The 16578-nt window shown below is 39.7% G+C and overlaps 1 long non-coding RNA gene across 1 annotated transcript in view; it reads right to left on the bottom strand.

Moving 5' to 3' along the window:
- The window catches only part of LOC141548907 (uncharacterized), a 33965-nt gene extending 20534 nt beyond the window's left edge, over window positions 1-13431 (bottom strand). Inside the window, exons 1-2 of the long non-coding RNA XR_012484150.1 lie at window positions 13311-13431; window positions 12448-12602 (exon numbers count right to left, since the gene is read on the bottom strand). This is a non-coding gene — a long non-coding RNA (uncharacterized LOC141548907). The remainder of the gene's footprint in view (window positions 1-12447; window positions 12603-13310) is intronic.
- Window positions 13432-16578: the final 3147 nt, after the last annotated feature.

The raw sequence follows: 16578 nt of genomic DNA, 5'->3' as shown, positions 1-16578 counted from the left end.
CAAGAAAAGCAGGAGTGCTAATAATGGTTTAGGATAGGACTTCTATAAAAGTAGTTAATCTCAAGAGACAATAAATAAGTTATGTTTGTCTATACCATAGATAATTAGATAATGTAAACATTAAATATACATGTGCCACATGGCATACCATTTATGGACATAAAAGAAAACTTGACTGGTTTGTAAAATCCCTATGCAGTTTTTAGTGTGTTACTGTTTTCATAATATTGAAAGGAGCTCCTCTTAAAGAGATAATAGTTTAGGTAATGATAAATAGTTGAGAGCCTTGAGCAATTTTTCTCAGGAACAAATTTAAAGGAAATGTCAAAAAAAATCCTAAAAATACATGTGAAATGAGTCCTTGAGAAGGTGGCATTGCCTAGGAAACTCTCTAGAACTGCTAAGTCTCTCACAATTGATTATCATTCCTGTACACAACGATATCCAGTTTCAAGTCACCTGACTTTGTATGAATTCAAATATTGTCAGGTGTTTCTGACCATCACCCTAGTCATTTCTTATAACACGGTTGTACTCTGTCACAATCATATGCCATGCTTGTTCAGCTATTGCCCATTGAGAAGCACCTGCTCAATTTCCAATTGTTTCCCACCACAAAAAGAGTTGCTATAACTATGTCTAAACATTGTAAGTCCTTTTCTTTTACTTTTCTTTCCTGTGAATGCAGTCTTGTTGGTGATACTGCTCGGTCAAAGGGTTTACAGAGTTTACAATACTTTGGGCATAGGTCCAAATTGTTCACCAGAATGGTGGCACCAGCAAACAACCCCTCTAATCAGTGCGCTTATTTTCCCTCTTCTCATCCAGTATTTATCATTTCTGATAGATGTGAAGTGGGACCTCTGAATTGTTTTCATTTCTATTTTTATAAAAGCTAATCATTTAGGACATGCTTTCATATGAGTATAGATAGTTATGATGTCTTCTTTTGAAAGCTCCCTGTTCATATCCCTCCAGTAGTATTCAATAAGTGAATGGCTCTTATTTTTATAAATCTGTCAGAGTTCTGGATACATTTGTGATGGGAGGTTAATTTTAATATTACTTAATTTATTGTAGCATCTTTTCACACAATTACTTTCCCGAATTATGTCCTTGAAGTAGGTCTCTTTTTGCTTTGTCTGAGATCATGAGGATCATGTGCATCATGAGATCTATGCCTTAGAAGGTTAAGAAGACAGAGAAAAAAGGAAGTAAGGTGACTGAAGGAAGTCAGCCTTCTCAATTAATTTGACCATCAAAGGGAATAGAAGATGAGGGCTAGTGGAGATGATTTTTGGAGGGGGAAGGAGACATGAATGTGTTTGCAGGCAGGACAAGCTATCCATAAAAGGGAAAGATGGAAGAAAAGTGAGAGAAGGGATGCTGGAAGGGGTAATCTGCTGGAGATTATGGCATGAAATGGAGAAAAGAGGGACTCCATTTTTTTCTTTAATATATGAGGGAGGGCTCTCATCTTAGAGGTGAGGTAATGGGAGCCTTGGGACATGGCAGCAGAGATGACAAGTTTCAGAAGAGTCACTGTGATGAGTGGGTTAATGGATAATTAATTAGGGATGTGTAAAAGTTTGCCTTGCTTCAGTGAGGCTCCAGTTTAAGTCATCTACACAAAATTTGTCATGTATCCAGTTAATACCATTTTGTGATTCTCTCTAGGTTTGCTAATTGACACAAGTGTAGGGGGGAGGTAGTGGGTGGTTGGAGTGATCCAGGATTACAGCACTATGGTCGTTGAGAACAGATTGAAGAAATAGTGCTGGTGCTGGAACTTAAAGGGAGTGAACAGTGCAGAAATAAGGGGCTGAAATACCGGGGTAGAGTAAGGGATTAGCTATGGAAGGTGATGGAGAATGAAGAGGTAGCTCTGCTATGCCGTGGATATAACACTGCATGTGAAGTCAAGAACACTAGAGCACAACCCTGCCTGAGAGACTTGCTAGTTTTGTGTTCCAAGGAAAGTCATTAAAGTATATTCTGCTCCCATTTCCTCCCCTGGCACAATGAGGTTTGCTGTGATGGCCTCTTATGTCCAAACTGAGATTTAACAACCAATTGCTTGGACTCTCATATTCTTCTATTTTTCTTCTTGAGTGCTGCTAGCCCACCTTCTCCTATGCTCGTGCTTAGCACAATGCTTGCCACACAGCAAGCACCCGAGAAATGCTTGCTTGCTCTATCTATCCATCCACCCACCCATCTGATACCTTGGGAAGTGTTCATGGAAAAGATGGTTTAGGAGCACTGGCCTTCTTACCTGGACTACCTGAGGCACAGAGTATCTGGGGACCCTCGTATTGGCCAATCTCTTCCTTAGCAAGTCTGTGGAGCCAGGGAGTGCAGTTGACAAGTGTTAGGTCTCATATAAGAAACCCATTAAAAATTAGTATTATACAAAATACTAAAGTCAACTCACCTGGGAAGAAATGAATCTCTTAGAGGCATTTAAGAATCTGTTTGATCATTTTGTGCAATTCTGTCAAAAGGATTCTTGCTTCACATCATGCTTAATCTCTCTTAGCTCATGCTAATTCTGAGATTTTCTGATTCTACGAGTATTTCAAGGGCAAACTACATCTTTTTCTTGTCTTTCTCTGTTCTCCAGAATCCAGTCCCAAGTCTTGGATATTAGATTACTGTATCCATCAATCAAGAACGTACAATGTGCCAGACTCTGTTTTTGGCAAGAGATATGCAAGGTGAAATGCTCCTGACTTCAAGAAAATGGCAACAAGGGAGGAAAAAGTGCCCCTACATGTGATGGTCTGGTCTAGTTCCTCTGAAAGGCTCAGAATAAGTCCTTGTCAGGATAAGGAAAAGTCATTCCCCCACCTTGTGGACGCCAATATGTAATGTTCTGTTGTCTCCAGAAACTGCTGATCACTCTCTGGGAGGAGATCTGCTGTCTCTCACCTAGAGTAGAGACTCCTTCCTCCAGAGAGCCGCTCCAACTCTGGCCCAGACAAGATTCTCCCCTTGCTCAATGGTGTTCTCTTTTATCATCCCAGAGAATGGGCATGGAATAATTCAGGGGTTTCTGGGAAAAATTACTTCAACCAATGAACTTGCTCCTCCTAAGCATATAAGCTTAAACCCCAGGAGTTCACAGGGATAAACCTCTCCTAAAGGCCGGAACTAGAGAATTGTTAAGTACATAATTAGCACTTAGTAAGAACCTAATATCTCATTATCTCATTAGCACTTAGTAAAAACCTAACAGACAAGGTATGAGTCACTGAGTCCCTGTACTCTCAGGGGACCTCTCAAGTTATACCTTACATGACAACCTTACTCCACTTTACATCAGGGCTTGTACAGGAGGGAAAGTCAAATCAGGCACTCACATAAATATGTAAACAATCAATTATTGTTCTTTTACAGATTGTCTCTTCCTTTGATGGTGCCTGGGGAAAAGTGATGGAAAAGGGCAGCAGAGAAGAATAATGAAGTCTGCAGGACAAAAAAAAGTGCACACATGAAACCAGCAGATGCTGGCAAAGCTCCTCAGAGCATGTAGGGAGAATTTTTGGTGGCTAGGATCACTTTTTATCAGAATGTTCCATTAGTAAAGGGAAAACTAGTTCGGGAGATAGGAAGGTAGCTAGGAAAGACTGATGGAGGATGGTGTGAGGGAGATCAGGGCCTTTGGTTTGGCCCATGTCATGACATGACATGGTCTCATGTTATTCCTCTGCATGATTACATAGGGAGTGGTATCCTGGCCATTACCTTGAATCGGTAGGGGTTCTGGGGGAAGCTGAGTATCTACATAAGGATTGGGCATATTAGAGAGGTGTCAAACTTCCTACTATCTTTGGAAGAGTGATTGGGAGGGAAGAAAGAAGGGAGAAAATTTTGCAACTCCTAGTCCTGTAAAAATGAATGTTAAAACTTTTCTTGACATGTAACTCAGGAAAAAATAAAATACAATTTTAAAAAGAAGCTCTTTGTTATAAAGATACCCATGGGGAAGACAAAGTTTCTTATGAAAGAAAAACTTTTTTTCTGGATATAAGGTATTTATTCTTTATACAAAATAATAATTATACATGATTAAATATTTACAACATAGAACAGTAATAAATCATCTTTTGACTGGCTTGTGGAATATAAGAACAACTTTGTAGTGCTTCTGAACAGATATTTCATTCATAACACATGGGTTAGCCACTCTAACATGGTTTTGACTATAGCTTCTTGGGTAATCAATTTTTTGATGGTGTTTTTCTTCTTTAAGAGATATTTTAAAAATCATCTCTTCTTAGGCAACTGGCATCAATCCAAGACCTCCCAACTTCTATAATTTCCAAGGTTATCTCCAGATGTGAAAGCATTGATTTCTTTGAATTGTTATCAGTGATAGGGCCCAGCATATAACAAGTGCTTACTGAATCTGACTGGCTGACTGCCCTGAGCTCAAGAAAAGAAACAAAAAAGAGAAGAGGTAGCTAAGAACTTGAAGTCCTGCATCTCAGATTTGCTTAGGTGTTATGCATATGACCTCACTGCCATTTATTTGTCTGCTTTGTGTAGCCGCTGGACACAAAGAAATAGGAGCAATTCCCCATTCAACATTGTCTAACTCTCCCTTCCCTATCCCTCTTGGTAGTTCAAGAGAGGTATGCATTTAGGCAAGCCCTTGGGAAGGAGGAATTATTCTTCTGGCTCAGTCAACAATTATCTTCCATACAACCCAGTCAGTGGGACAGAATGGGACCATTAAGTACTTTTTAAGAAGTAAAATTAGGCATTTCATTTCTCCTTACAAAATTTTTATGTGATTTGGTAGAGAACCTAGAAGAAATAGAATTCTCTAGTAGAATTTGGTTCTAAATAGGAAATGCATAGGAAGACTGCTAAATTGTGTCTGTCATAGTTATATATCTGCATCTCTATCTATATGTGTATTGTGTGCATGCAAATACACACACACACACACACACACACACACACACACACACACACAGAATGACCCAAATGGCAAATTAGGCATTAGTAATTTGACACTGTTACTACATTGCCAATATAACTTCTAACTGATACAATTATAAAAACATTAATACAGACAGTAAGCAGAAGAGTTCATCTTAGGCAAACAGCAAACCAAACACAGGATTGTCATCACATGTAAATTTAATGAAGAAATTAGATTAAGATCCTGACTTTTATTTTTTTTTTCAATTTAAAACCCAACCTTATACAAAATAAGAAAAGGGGGAAAACATTGCCATATATGCAGAGTAGAATGTACCTGTATGTGCCAAAATGTTTCTGGAAGCCCTTTTTTTAGTGGCTAGAAACTGGAAAATGAATGGATGCCCATCAATTGGAGAATGGTTGGGTAAATTGTGGTATATGAATGTTATGGAATATTATTGTTCTGTAAGAAATTACCAACAGGATGAATACGGAGAGGGTTGGAGAGACTTACATGAACTGATGCTGAGTGAAATGAGCAGAACCAGGAGATCATTATACTCCAACAACAATACTGTATGAAGATGTATTCTGATGGAAGTGGATATCTTCAACAAAGAGAAGATCTAATTCAGTTCCAATTGATCAATGATGGACAAAATCAGCTACACCCAGAAAAGGAACACTGGGAAATGAGTGTAAACTGTTTGCATTTTTCCCCCCCAGGTTATTTTTACCTTCTGAATCCAAGTTCTCCCTTCTTTTGAGCAGTCAGGGAAGGCGTGATCACCTCCTTTTTGGGGTTCTCATCTCCTTGAGAAGTCAGAGAGAGTGACTACATTATGTTCTAAATCTAAAACAAAAGAAAGTGGGAGATGTTATGGGCCAGAACTCTGAACTTGAAACAAGGATGCTTAGAAGGTATTAATTAAGTGGAATTAATGAGACAATGGTTATCTAGTTTAGCATGCTTCAGTATGATTGATTTAATCCTATAACAAAAAATGGTTTCCTAGTGATATAAGGATTGGCTTATACTCAGTATGGAGCATATAAGGAGGGACTGAGAGCCACAGAGGACAAAGGCACTAGAAGTTCTCTGAGACAAGGAGACAAAAATTCATTTCTACATTCATTCAAGCTCCTAGTGGCAAGCTCTCTTCCTGCATTTCTCCACTGAGACTAAAGCCTGTCTGAAAGGCTCTCTAGACAAGCCCAGACCAGGAAGAAGATAATTAAGGATTTGGATTTTGGCCCCTTTGACTCTTGTGATTACTCTGACTAAAAGGAAGACTGCTCACAGAGACTTCCAGGAAACTGAACCAAAGAATATTACAGTTTAGTAACCTAATGGGGCAGAAAATAGGCACCCTACTCCCTTCAGACGGGGAAGCATATTTCAGAATTATATATAAATGTTTAAAAGATCAGGGGTGCATAATTCAATTAGGAGACATTAGGAAATTCCTGGACATTGCTTAAAAAGTTTCTCCATGAGGAAGGCTGTTATAATTGTTATAATTGTTTTGGTGAACAGCTTTTGGTGAACAGCCTTTGATAAACAATGCCCAGGAAAAATACAAAATAATCTCATTAAACAAAGTCTGAAATCAGAACCAGAAAAGGAGGTCAGGAAATTTAGAGTCAGAGCACACTTAAGCCCATCTCTTAGTAGTAGATGTCCCTCTTCTGAGCTTGAGGAGGATGATAATGAATGGCCTCCCCCACTTCCACCATCTTCAGCCCCACCTTTTTTTTGTGTCTATCCAGACCTACAGTCTTTCAAAGGCTCTCCTAATGTAAAAAAAAATGAAATAAGAACTGAGGAAAAGCAGGATAAGAAATATAAAACAAAGACCACAGCAACACTTACAGAAAAAAGCAAAGGGTAATCAGTTATATTCTTTATCTTCACTTCAAAAAGTTTCACAACAGACTAGAGATCAAGGAAAAGACACAGAGGGGTAGGAAGAATTATATCCTGTTATAGAGGAGAATGACCCTTTTAACTCAGGGCAGAGAAGATGCAGACTTGAACCACTTCCCTTTAAAGTCTAACCCAGATTAAAGACTCAGTTCATAAATATGGGCCCATAGAGCCTTTTTTCATGTCTCAACTTGAAACAATGTCATGGGAAATTTTGTACCCCAATGATTGGAAAGCATTCTCATTGGGGTTGACCACAGGCCAGGCAGTGTTCTGGATGACAGAATTTTTAGAACAGACTTGGCTGACTGTCCAATCAGGTTGCTCCAGGAACAAACATGAAGTTGTATTTTGAGCAACTTAGTGGCACTGGGACCCCAAAACCATCATGGGGAATCACAACTCAAGTAGGGATAGATATAAATCAGGAATGGAGAAACAGGTATGCAGCTTTAGAGGCCAAGGGACAATCACAGTAATAAAACTCAGGAGCAATGATTATTTCCACCTACCCCCTCATGCTGTTTGTGAAGTGCCCATTCAACAGTATCAAAGATTCATTAGTTATCCCAGTCATATAAATATATGAGGAAGTTCCTGTGTCTGTAATAGTTATTCCATCTGAATTTATAATTAAAACAGAAGACAATAAGTGTGAATTAGCCCCACAGATGGATCAAAATTCAGAGGCCATTGTACAAATATATTTTACGAAGTCTATAACACTCACTCAGCCAATACTAACCTTTATTTTGAATAACCAATGTCTATTGGAGGTGACCGGACTGTGGTGCCTTCTTCTCAATGGCCCCCTTTGCAAAGGTAGGAGGCAATAAGGAGGCTTTGATGACCACTGAACCAGTAAATTGGCAAAAAAAAATGATGGAAAGACAGGAACTATTTTTCCTTTAATAATAGATGTCTTACATATTAACTTATGGGGTAGGAATATATTACATTAATTTAGGGATGAAATATCACCACAGAAATTTTAGGAGCGATCATTACTGTTAAGGCTTCCAACACACCAGTGTGGTAGAGCAATGGACCCTGACCAAAGAGAAAACATCAATTAGTACAAGAACAATTAGAATTAGGACATATTGAGGAAACAAATAGTCCATGGAACTCCCCTGTATTAGTGATAAAGAAAAATTCTAGCAAGTGGAGAATGTTAACAGATTTGAGACAAGTAAACTCAGTCTTGAAAGACATGGATTCTTTACAGGCAGGTTTGCCATCTCCAAACATGATCCTCAGGGAATGGCCCTTATGGATAATAGATATTGAAGATTGCTTTTGCTCTATCCCTCTTCACCCTGAGGACAGAGACAAATTTGCTTTCTCAGCACCAACATATAATTCTCAAAGACCTCTAGGGCTGGGGACTACCCCATAGGTGATAGGCCAAATGATATGTAGCAAATGGATGTTACGCATATGCAAAAAACATGTATTCATATTACAGTGGACACTTATGCAGGGTTTGTATCTGTATTCTCTTAATGAGAAGAAGCTGTTGCACATGTAATAAATCACTTCTTTCATTGTTTTGCCTCTATGGGTATCCCACACACTATTAAGACTAAAAATGGACACTCATACACTTAAAACATATTAAAACAGTTCTTTCGGGAATTCTCCATACATCATATTTCTGTGATTCCTTACAACCCTACAGGATACCTAGCCATTGTAGAAAGGACTAACCAGACCCTCAAGAGATTTATCAAAAAACAAAAAAGAGGGAAATGGAGGTAGGGTCACTCAGAAAGATACAGATAAAGCAGTGTACACAATAAATTACTTAACATTTGATTCAAATGAGTTAAGTCAAGCTATGAAATACTCTTTGGTGAACATAGAGAATCACTCAAAGACAACACCCCATCTTCATTAAGAAGGCCCTCTAAGAATGAGATCATGGTAATGAAAAAGGGTCCAAAAGGATGGAGGAACCCTCTAGGGTTCTAATGTGAGGGATCAAGATATGTTTGCATCTCCACAGAGATTCTTTAGAGGTGCTTATGGAAGAGCTTTTCATTTGTCAACATGAGAACATTTGCTCTTATTAATAAAAAAGGGGGATATGTAAGGGTTCAAAAGCCTCTAGAAGCAAGGAATGCAGTTCAAGGCATGTGGGAGGACCTGAGGGATGAGAGGTTTTGAGGTGCAGGTAAGTCCTACGTGGAAGTGGGGCACAGCCCCATGAGGCAGTGTCTGATTCCAGGTACCACACCTCCCTCCTTAGTGCTCTCAAAGCCTAGCACGCCTCCCTCCTTCTTCTTGGGCCAATCCCATTATGCCAGGTTCCTAGAGGACATCCCCCTTCCTCTATAAAAGGAGAATGTCTACTTTCTTTTTTTTTCTTTATTTTTAAAATTAATTTTATAATTATAAATTTTTGACAGTACATTGCATAGGTAATTTTTATTTATAAATTTTTTGACAGTATATATGCATGAGTAATTTTTTTATAACATTATCCCTTTTATTCATTTTTCCACATTATCCCCTCCCTCCCTCTACTCCCTCCCCTTGATGAGGCAATCCCATACATTTTACATGTCTTACAATATAACCTAGATACAATATATATGTTTAATACCATTTCTTTTGTTGCATATTAAGTATTAGATTCCGAAGGTATAAGTAACCTGGGTAGATAGACAGTAATGCTAACAATTTACATTCACTTCTCTGTTATTTCTCTGGGTGTAGTTGTTTCTGTCCATCATTGATCAACTGGAAGTGAGTTGGATGTTCTTTATGTTGAACATATCCACTTCCATCAGAATATATCGTCATACAGTATTGTTGTTGAAATGTACAGCGATCTTCTGGTTCTGCTCATTTCACTCAGCATCAGTTCATGCAAATCTCTCCAAGCCTTTCTGTATTTTTCCTGCTGGTCATTTCTTACATAGCAATAATATTCCATAACGTTCATATAGCATGGGTACTTTTTTTTACAATACTATCCCTTGTACTCACTCATGGGACAGAATGGGACCATTAAGTACTTTTTAAGAAGTAAAATTAGGCATTTCATTTCTCCTTACAAAATTTTTTTGTGATTTGGCAGAGAACCTAGAAGAAATAGAATTCTCTAGTAGAATTTGGTTCTAAATAGGAAAAGTATAGGAAGACTGCTAAATTGTGTCTGTCAGAGTTATATATCTGCATCTCTATCTATATGTGTATTGTGTGCATGCAAATACACACACACACACACACACACACACACAAACACACACACATGCACACCAACTGCACACACACCCAACTGGCAAATTAGGCATTAGTCATTTGACACTGTTACTACATTGCCAATATATCTTCTAACTGATACAATTATAAAAACATTAATACTGACAGTAAACAGAAGCATTCATCTTAGGCAAACAGCAAACCAAGCACAGGATTGTCATCACATGTAAATTTAATGAAGAAATTAGATTAAGATCCTGATTTTTATTTTTTTTTTTTAATTTAAAACCCAACCTTATACAAAATAAGAAAAGGGGGAAAACATTGCCATATATGCAGAGTAGAATGTAAAAGAAGATTCAAGATGTAAATCCATAAATTTCTATGTCAAGAAAACCTATATGAGGCAGCTAGGTGGCACAGTGGACAGAGCACCAGCCCTGGAGTCAGGAGGACCTGAGTTCAAATCCGGCCTCAGACACTTAATACTTTCCAGTTGTGTGACCCTGGGCAAGTCACTTAACCCCAATTGCCTCAGGGGGAAAAACTTATATAATAAAAATACATTATGTTCAGAGCTGTTCATCTTTCTTTCTTTCTTTCTTTTTTTTTAAAGATTTTTATTTTCAAAACATATGTATAGTTTTCAATATTCACCCTTGCAAAATCTTATGTTCCAATTTTTTCCCCTCTTTTCCCTCCACCCCTCCTTAAAGGGCAAGTGATCCAATATATGTTGCACATGTGCAATTCTTCTATACATATTTCTATACTTATCATGCTGTATAAGAAATCAAATCAAAAAGGGGAAAAATGAGAAAGATTACCAAAAGCAAGAAAACAAGCACAAAAAAGCTGAAAATACTATGTTGTGATACACAGTCCCCATAGTCCTCTCTGAGGGCAGATGGTTTTCTTCATCACAAGACCATTGGAACTGGCCTGAATCACCTTGTCTGATAGAATTGATTATCGTGTAATCTTGTTGCTCATTTTAATGGGGAAGAGAAATTCTCCAGCAGTAGAACCAACCAAAGGTCGGGTTAAGACATTCTTCAAAGCCCAAAACAATGTGAGAGATTGGAAGGAGAGATCTGTAACACAGGGATTAGGGCTGGCCTAGAGCCCATATAGATGAAACAACAGGGATAGAACTAGGTGGTAGAGTAAAAAAAGAATACCCTTTAAATCAGCTGGCATTGATAAGTTTGATTTATTTTTAGTCTGACTGTAGGATTAAACTTCCTCTTTAGGATATTTTAGCCCTCTCAGCTAAGCCCAATGAAGAAAGATATGCCTTTAAGTCTAAATTGACTATTGATTTAGGGACTTAATTGTTAAGTTGGAAATCATGAAAATCAAAGGTGAGATTAGGAATTTTGTTTTAAATCAAACTAATAATGAAAAATAAGTGTTGGTTTTATGAAAATGCCACTACAGTAGATTAACTGCTGGTTAATTTGACAACAAGATGAAAGAAGAAAACCAAATTACTGATTTCCAAAATTAAAGAGTGAATACCTAACAAATAAAGATGAAATTAAAGCAATGTCCAGGAGTTATTTTGCCCAGTCATACTCCAGGAAAATTGATGATCTACATGAAATGGATTCATACGTACAAAAATATAATCTTGCCAAGTTAATAGAAAGCAAGCCAGAAGATTTAAATAAGCATATCATAAAAAAAGAAATTGAACAAGATATAAATGAGTTTCTTAAGGAAAAATCCCCAAATCAGTTATATTGTAAAGTGAATCCTACCAACCACTGAAAAGATATTTCACCGCAAGACTATATAAACTATATGAAACGACAGGTAAAGAAGAAGCTTTATGAAATTCCTTTTATGAAACAAATACAGTTTTGGTACCTAAACAAAGGTGTGGGAATATACACGTAAATACACTGCTGGGACAACTGTAAGATGACACTTTGAAATGTAATTTGGAATTATGGAAAGTAACAAAACAATCCAAGGTCTTTAACACAAAGACTCTATTACACTCCAAGGAAGCAACCAAAAAGGAAAAAATCGCCCTATACTCCAAAATAGATAAAATAGCAATTTTTATGACAGCTATGAATTGGAAACAAATGCTCATCAACTGTGGAATAAGTAAACAAGGCATAGGACATGAATGACATGGAATACCACTGTTGAGCTGTAAGAAATGACATATGTGATGAGTACATGAGAAATAATGCAAGATCTTTGTGAAGTGATGCAGAGCCAAGAAAACAGTACATATGCACAGTAACTACAATCATTTAAATGAAAATAATGACACAGCAAAGTGATTAAAAGTATCTGTAACAAAATGTTAAAGATAAGTGGGAATAAAAAGGAAACATGAGAAGGAAACATTATCTTACCACTTCTAGGAGGTGAGGCATCCACAGGAGTTACACACTGCACACCTTTTCAGGAATCCATTTATGGGTTGTGCTTGCTTTTCTTTTTCTCGCTAAAAACTAGTTCTCACATGGCATGGTTCTCAAAGATGGGGAGAAGAAATATGTGGGATACCCTATTGATATAAGAAAGAGAAAACAACAAAAATGTGAAAAAAAATGAAGACTCTTAATTGTAATAATGGGGGGAGAAAGAAAGAAAAGGGTTGGAGTTAGTGATTATCAGTAGCAGATCTCTCTGTGAGCCTTGTTAGAAATTAAAGGTTGATCAATGGAAAAGATAAGGTATACTATGTACAAAACCAAACAAATAACATAATTTGTAAAGCCTCTAAAATAAAGCAGTGGGGGAGTGCACTATTTGATTTTTTAAAAAAGCAAATGGGATAAGGGAAAAACAGCTTGCCAGAGATTTGATAGCACATCAATGCCTCACACCATGTATCAACTCAAACTACAATAAGAACAATGACTGAGATGGAAAGGGGGCATCAATTGCAAATTAGAGAAGTAAGAAAAAATACACTTCAAATCTATGGATAGGGAAAGTGGTCATGATAGAACAAGAGATAGAGAGAGTCATAGAAAACAAAACAGACCATTTAGCTTCTATTAAGATGCACTGTGTCTGCCCCACCTGACCAAATGCAGTAAAAATGAATAGGGTAAGAGTTAAGTGAAGAAAAACATCTTTGCAATCAAGTTCTCAAAGGACTGTTGCATATGCAAGGTTTAAAAGCCTTTCCTGCATAGGTCAAAGCCTATAAAGAGGAATATGCAGAGGAAGAAATGCAAGCAATCAACTTCCCTAAGACAAAACATACCTAATCCTTCCTAATGAGAGAAGTGCACATGAACACAATTCTCCTCTTTCAGCCTGAAAGTCAGAGATCCACAGGCTCAAGGACAATCCCCTCTTTCTCTTCCACAAGGCACAGGGAAACACCCATTTCATCAGGCTCTGCTGGAAACCAGACCAAAAATAAATACTGAGTTAAGTTATATCAGGAGAGATGAGAGAGAGATGACATAGAAAAGGGTTAGGGTTAGGGTTGGGGTTAGTTCCTGGACTTTCTCCTCTCTCCAGAGCCCCAAGCCTGAGCCCAGGGATGGAGGAAAGAAGGGGAAAGGATGGAAACGTCCACCGGGGGTGTGGAGGGCAGGGGGTGTCCCCAAAGGTTTCTCCCTGTTGGACTTCACTGTATCCCAGCCCACCCAACTACCGCCCCAAGCCGCAGCACTCCAGACAGAAGCTGGTTTGGCAAGGCAGGATGCCCGAAGGCAGGAGCAGCCCCAAGCAGGCACACACAGGAACACATGTGTATACACACACACACACAGACACACATATTGTTGGGGGCCGGAGCCCCCTTTGATGTTCCTTGTTTAATCTCCAACTTCCTTTGGGCTAGTTTCCTTTTTCAGCCCCCTGTCTAATGATCTGAAATTCCTTTCTGGGGAGAGACTGAAGGAGACAGCAATAGAGAATCTTTGTCTTATTGACAATAATAAGAAAAGTCCTGTCTTGTTTATAACAGCAGAGAATTCTTGTATTATTGGGAAATGTCTCCGGAACCTCTTGAGAACATCTCTGTGCAAACATTGTTTTGATGACTCTCGTTATGTATATAAGGAAGGCTGAAAAATGAAATCTTGGCATTTGGTGTATACCAGCCAATGCCCGCCAGCTGACGTCCCCTTGCAGGCAGTCTGGTCTTCCTGGAGGCCAAAGGCCTGTCTAATCCTTTACTATCAATAAAGACTTTGTCTCTATACAGCATTAAGTAGCAAATTCCTTTGCTGCTGACCCCGCCCTGGGTTACTTTGGGGAAGGAGAGAGAACAGGAACTGACCCATCTTGGTTTAAACCTCAGTTTACATCTCATTAATATCATACTTATGTGTGGGTTACACATAAACACGGGTTAAGATACTCCCAGGAACTTCCATCCACACTTACACTCATCCTTCTGAGCACCAAGGCAAGCCTGTTGGGAGAGCGGACATTCCTGAAAAGGTGGAGGAAAGGGAAGAGAAGAAAAAGAGAAGAGGAGAGGAGAGGAAGGGGCGGAGGCAAGAGCAGGGGAGGGGCACCCTACCTCACTCACAGCCACTTAGGTAGGAGCAGGACCCTCAGGATTTGTCACTCAGGGAGATTGGGTAATGAAGGGGAGGGTGTGGAGGGGAAGGGGAAGGAATAGGGATGAGGGGTTCACAGACCTCCCACTCACACCCCCTTGCATCCTTCTCAGAGACAAGGAACATTTTCATTTAACACAGGGTGGGAGGAGGCAGTCAGTGTCATGTCACCATAGGGCAGAGGGGGAAGGGAGGATAGAGGGGAAGAGGCTTTGTGAAGTGAGGCCCAGAGCACGGGCAGCCCCACCCCCGAATCCTTTCTCTGAGCCCAGACACCCAGGATCACTAATGGAGGGAGTAGCAGTGCATCTCCCACCTGGAGGTGGGCGGGGCGCTGACCAGGGTCCTGATTTCCTGAGGACAGACTGCTGAGACTGGGGTGGGGAGCAGCTGAACTCAGCTTAAGGGAGCCCTACAGAAACTGGGAGAGGAAGGACAAAGGGACAAAGAGACAAAGAGGGAGGCTCAGGGAGGGGAGTCCTGGGCTCCACAAAACGGAAGAGCACAATAGCTCAGCAGCATCTGCAAACCCCAGTCCTTGAATGGGACTTGGATTCCTGAAAGCTCCTCCCCCCCCACGCCCCCCCCCTGCGCCTAGGAGAAAGGGGGTGGTCTGGGAGAGAGGCAGCTCTCAGCTTCCTTTGTCCAGGCAGACGGAGACCGAGATCAGAATGGGCAGGAAGAGACAGAGGGTCATGTGCGCCCCTAAATATGTGTGGGTACTCTGCTCTGAATCCTGTGGAACAGAAACCTCCCAGAGCCTGGACACGGGGTGCCACACCCTCCTTTCTGGCTCACTCTCCTCTACAAAGTGACTTCATCAATTTCTTCCTAAAAGTATTTCAGATTTGGGGCTTTGTTCTCTCCAACACCAGCTGCCCTGCCTCTAGAATCCTGGATAGATGACTGGTCTTGGAGTCCCAAGGATTAGACTGATATTAACCCCAAAGACCCCAGGACAGAGCTTTGAGTCACTCCACTGGAGACACAAGCAACCCTGATCCTCCAGTCTTTCAGCTAATTCCAGATCTAATTTCCCTATCTTCTGGGCCACATGTGCACACCATTTCCACAAAAAAAGAGCACTGAATAATTTCTCAAGGATTTTGCAGAAATCTATGCAAACTATTTGAAGAAGGGACCCCAAAACTCTAAAGCTCCTTGAAGGAGAAAATCTCCTTCAACTCTGCCTCAGTGAGGGACCCTGTCTGAGGGAAACAAGACAGTTTCATTCTGTTCTCTAGGTGGGATTGGTTCAATTAAAGAAACTCATTCAATTCAAGTTCCAACTCAAGCAAAAACCCAGGTAGTAGATGAGCCAACTTGGGACTCCACCCACCAGCCCCCTTCAGCTTGTAGCCAAAACTCTTATGATAAAAGAGCCAATCTAAAATCCTCTCTTTTCAGAGGTTCTAAACATACCATGCTAGGCCATGCTATGCCAAGGAAACCTCTGCCCAGTGGAATAAGATTATTTTCCAGTGCTACCCTCTCTTTATCCCCACCCTAATGAGACTTTAGGACTCTCTGTCAGGACTCCTAACCTTACTTCCCAATCCCTATAATAAACCTCTTTTATCAATCTAGGTTTTCGGGGTTGTAAATTCCTTTACAGAGAACCTCTGTGCCACCAGAAAAGATTCCCCCAAACTCCCTACCCTTGTGCCGAATCTCAGGGGAGTATGAGGCAACCAAACCTCTCCATTTGGTTCCCTGAACCCCAAACCTGCCACTAGACCTTATCATTTAACTCCGTGACCACCAGGAATGCTAATCTCATTTTGGTTCCCTAAATCTAGACCTTATTAGTTGGTTCCCTATACCCCAAAATCTATACCTCATCATATTTTGGTTCCCTGACTCATCAACCTCATCATATCCATAGCACATTGAGCACTTTAGCAACCATGTCACAGATGGACATGATGTTAGTTTGCTTGGGCTGTTTTTGAT

This window comes from Sminthopsis crassicaudata, chromosome X (assembly GCF_048593235.1).
Source record: "Sminthopsis crassicaudata isolate SCR6 chromosome X, ASM4859323v1, whole genome shotgun sequence".
NCBI lineage: Eukaryota > Metazoa > Chordata > Mammalia > Dasyuromorphia > Dasyuridae > Sminthopsis > Sminthopsis crassicaudata.
This window is presented reverse-complemented; position numbering and strand designations above follow the sequence as displayed.